We start from the raw sequence: 4806 nt of genomic DNA, 5'->3' as shown, positions 1-4806 counted from the left end.
TATATAATTTAATAAATGAGATCTATTAATCTTCATCCAATGAAGACCATTATATATATATATTGATCTTTCCGGATTATTAATGTCCTTTTTAATAATCCTATGACCAAGAACAATTTAGATTAAATTATAAAGGATTTATCTCTCAATATTGTGATCACTATCACAATAATAAATCTCTAAATTTAATCAAGGACGTTATTATATTAACATTTTAATATAATAACAATAACAAATTATTTGACACGTGATTGATTGGATTGTGGTCATACTACTTATTCCCAACAGTTTGTGTATAATTTTATATTCCATAAATGATGTTCTTTTGTTTCCAACTTACCAAGTGACTACAAGAAAGAGTATGTTAAACAACAATGTTGAAATAATGGAGTTAATTTTGAGAGTATTTGGAGGTTTTTAACAAGTTAGAGTTTAATAAAATGTTTGAGAGAATTAAATTAATTACGGAGAGAATTCTTTGATTAGGAACCAAAAGAATATAATTGAAATAGAACATGTAGAGTGTGTTTAAAATAATTATTTTGTCCTTTAACTATTACCACTAACTCTTTAGTGAGGATAATTTTGGTAATATCATAACTCATGATAATACAATTGAAAATTAGACCACTTTTTGTGTGATTTGATTTAAATTGAATCATGAAAATTATATTCTTACTAGAAATCAAATTTGCGTTACTTTTTCCTACTTAAGTATAAAAAAGAATCCTAATACTAGAGTGAATTGAAATCATAATGGTATTATTCATGTTACTTTTTCCTACTTAAGTATAAAAAAGAATCCTAATACTAGAGTGAATTGAAATCATAATGGTATTATTCATATTATCACTGCATCTACAAACAACACTAGAATAGTCTAATATTCTTCATGTCTTCCTTCTTTTTAATTGAAATGATTACAATTTACTTTAAATTTTACAAATACTTTAAAAATAATAAAAATGGTCGTTTCTTTTTTACACTAGATAAAATAACCAACAATTCTTTATATTCACGTCATTCTAACTTGCGTATGTGTTGTCTGCACATCGCGCGGGTATCTTGCTAATTTATACGATAAAACACAATAATTGAAAAACTAATTTATAGGATCACTTGTTGAATTTTAATATTTTAATATAATTTTTTTTAAATAACTACTATATTTATTTAGTGAAATCTAAAAAATTAAAACATTTAAAATAATTACTATATTTATTTAGTAAAATCCAAAATATTAAAACTCCTCTCGTTGAAGTTATGATTGTTCTTTCTTCCTTTCTGCCTGACTGGACTTCTCAGATGCATGCATTAAAGACCTGTAAATAGAAAAGATTCCTGTAGGGCTGGTAATTCAACGGCTCCCTTTGAGTTTTAATATTTTGTGTTTTAATTACACTACAATACAGAAATCAGTGTCTTTTACCAAGGGATTTATTATGCAACTCTAGCAATCCTTGGAGAGATTCCAAGGACCATGTTTCCTCATGTTGAGCATATACCTTCTGATGTAGCGAGTCTATTATTATGCTGACATTACTAAACCCATATATTTGGTGACCGTTGTGCATTCTACCAGGCTTAATCTTGAACAACAAACCATGATGCTGGGCATGAGCCTCAATGACTTCTTTCAAGCTCAAATCATGCACACCATTTGCGTTGGCACCACCCAATGCTGCAACAGCTTGCTGTTGAGCATAGGTTGCTGCTTTCTGTTGAGCCTTCCGTCAACAGAGGACTCATCATATCTAAACCACGGTTTATCTGGAATCGGATACTTTCATTTGCCAATAGTTCTTCTGGAATAAGCTCCTTCCATCCATTATACCACTTCATAACTTCTTCCAAGTTAGGATTTGAGCACAACCAGTGATACAAAACCTGAAGCCACTTTGTGAAGAAGAACTTTTCCATCATGTCCACCATGATATGAATTGGAATCACAGGAGCCCATTTAATTACCCAAAAAAATTGATCGAGCTTCTAACTTGCTGGATTGACTTCAAACTCTTGCAAGACAAGTTGCAACTTAGGCACAATAAATCGAAGCATAAGTTGCTCCCAGCTTACAGCATCAAAGACAGTCTTCCACGGAGACAATATGGTATATGTAGAGGCGTCACTTCGATGCCAGGCACCAACAACAGAACTCAATTTAAAACGAATGACCTGGTAAATACCTTCCAACTTGCTCTATCCTCGGTAGCCATGGATGCACCCAAGTGTGGATAGGAATAGTCTCTCGATGTGGTTCCCAAGTATCTGCAGCAGCTGACAATTTTGGCAAGACTATATTGTCCAATATGGCAGTGAGGACTGAAAGAGGAAGCAACTTCTCCCACAAATCAAGAAATCGTAGCATTAGCTCAGGATCCCCACGCCTGCCATGTCACTCCAGATATTCTGACGGCTGGCAACATCGAAACCAATTGTGTATAAGGTGATGATATATCCCATATATCAAGACATTCTTTTCCTTGAAGCAAGGTCTTCCACGTAGATCCCAACTCCAACCCATAAGATGGATTTCGAAGAGGATCCCAATCTTGGAACACACTAATAATAAACAAAGGAAGAGCATATGAGCAAGCAATGCAGGACAAATTACACAACTTGTAGCTATCCGCATATCTCTCATGCAAGTCACTGAAACATCTAGCAAGGAAATCTAATGCTAGGGTTCCAGAAGTGCTCTCTTCGACTACTTGTACACTCATTATTTCCTCCATGTTATCCAGTTGACGCTTTTGGAATGCTGCTTCAGATTCTAACTTCTCTCTTGTCTATAAATCTTTTATTAGAGAACTCAAGTTACAAGTGTATTGAATACATTAATATAATTAGGAGTGGTAAAACTCATTATCAACTCGAGAACAAGTCAGTAACAGTTAAAACTCATTATCAACCAATGAGCAAAGCTAATCAACCAGTGAGCAGAGCCAATCAACCAGCAACCAACAACAAAAATCAAAGACATTCTCAATCTTAGATTACAAAAACAATCATTTAACAAATTAGAAAATTAACAGTTTAACAAAAAAACACAGCAATCCAATAATCCCAAGAACAACCATAGATACACAATAACAGTTTAACAAATTAACAAGTTTAAGAACAGAAAATCACAGTAAAAAAAAGAATTAAACACAATAGAACAACAACATAATAGATTCAACAAAAACATGATCAACAATCAACGAGCAATGAAAAAGAAAAATCACAGATTCACAGTAATAACAACTTAAGAATCCTAAACCAATTAAAACAACAATTACAGCAAAAAAGAATACCTTCCAAAGCACAGGGGTGAGGGAGCTCAACGGAGGGAAATGAAGGCAGACGGCGGACGGCGAGCTTGAGGAAGAATCTGCGCTTGGTGAATGAGGAGAGGGGTTGTACCGTTGGAGACTTCGACCCCGACGCCCATTGACGGCGAGCTCGAGGAAGACGAAGACCACTGACGGCGACCTCGAAGAAGATGCAGTGACGCACCGATTGATGAATGACGAAGCACTGCGGACGACCGGACGAAGATACGGTGGCCCTGAACACAACGGACGGCGGCGCACTCCTTGCCACGGTGGGGGAGACCTAGGGTTGTGTTTTGGACGTTTGGGGAATGAGAGAGTTGAGAGTTGAGAGGGGGAATAATGGCTCGAGGGATTCAAACTTGAAGAATCATTTTATCCCTGAACGCAAAACGACGACGTTTCAATAGAACCGGCCGGATCCCGGTTCAATCCGACCTCCCGGTTCTCAGCCGATTCAACGGTTTGCAAACTATTTATTGATATAAATTTATTCTCTTCCCATTACTAGTAAGTAGTAAATGTTATTTAGCTTCTAATTTTCAATTGCATCATTGTTGAAGTCAATAATATCATATCCATGATGGTTGAAAAAAATTTAAATATTACTATAATCAGACTAGAAAGAATCGATATATAATTAGATTGGTTAAAAAATTTACTCACAAATTAAATTTAATGTAATAAAGATGTTTTGTTTATTTTTTTTAACCAACATTTTAACATATTTGTCAAAAAATTTCTAAATAAGCAAATGGACATTTTTATCGGAAATGTTTGGTAACCAAAGAAAATCAGCCAAAAACAATCGTAACTTACTAACTTGCCTTATTTAGTATTCATTAATTGTTGCGATAATTAATTAATGCTAAATAAGGCAAGTTCTGGCTGTTTTTTTGTCTACATAGCATTACCCTTTTTTTGGGTGTTCGTACATTTATCTTTTTTTAGTGTGTTTAGTGATTATAATTTAAAAGAAAGAAAAATATTTTCAAGTGATTTAATTGTCAATAAAATAATTATATTTTTTATTTTTTATTTTTATTTTTTTTATTATTTTTAAAAAAAAAATAAAAAATATAGTATTAGTTAGGAATATACACACTCAGTCCTTTAGGTCTCTCCGAAATTGCCTGTGTTGGGAACCACCGGTAGGCAATAGTTTTAAAGTTAATTGTGATGCAAGCTTGTATATGGATTCAAATTTAGCGGGATTTGGGTGTATTATTAGAGATTCTAAGGGAGATTGGATCTCGGGCTGCTCTGGAAGCATTCCCCCTTGGTCTATAATCAGATGTGAATTATTTGCTGCTTGGAGGGGACTGGTTTTAGCTTAGGATTGCGGTTTGAGGGATATTATATGTGAAACAGATTGTCTTGACATTCTGCCCATCATGCATGAGCTTACAAGTGGGTATCCATCTGAAGTAACAGATTTAGTTCACAAGATTCAAGAGCTTTTATCTCGTCCTTGGCTTGTTCACGTTGAATG

The 4806-nt window shown here is 34.2% G+C and overlaps 1 pseudogene across 1 annotated transcript; it reads right to left on the bottom strand.

Moving 5' to 3' along the window:
- Window positions 1-1331: 1331 nt before the first annotated feature.
- Window positions 1332-4251, bottom strand: LOC107614970 (septin and tuftelin-interacting protein 1 homolog 1 pseudogene; annotated as a pseudogene). Its single transcript, XR_015899541.1, has 3 exons — window positions 4229-4251; window positions 3297-3675; window positions 1332-2789 (listed from the first exon to the last, which is right to left on the bottom strand). The product of XR_015899541.1 is annotated as a septin and tuftelin-interacting protein 1 homolog 1 pseudogene (transcript).
- Window positions 4252-4806: the final 555 nt, after the last annotated feature.

The sequence above is a fragment of the Arachis ipaensis genome, chromosome B9 (genome assembly GCF_059453495.1).
Source record: "Arachis ipaensis isolate K30076 ecotype BB chromosome B9, ASM5945349v1, whole genome shotgun sequence".
In the NCBI taxonomy this organism is placed as follows: domain Eukaryota; kingdom Viridiplantae; phylum Streptophyta; class Magnoliopsida; order Fabales; family Fabaceae; genus Arachis; species Arachis ipaensis.
Note: the sequence above shows the minus strand (reverse complement) of the source record. Positions and strands in the feature narration are given on the sequence as shown.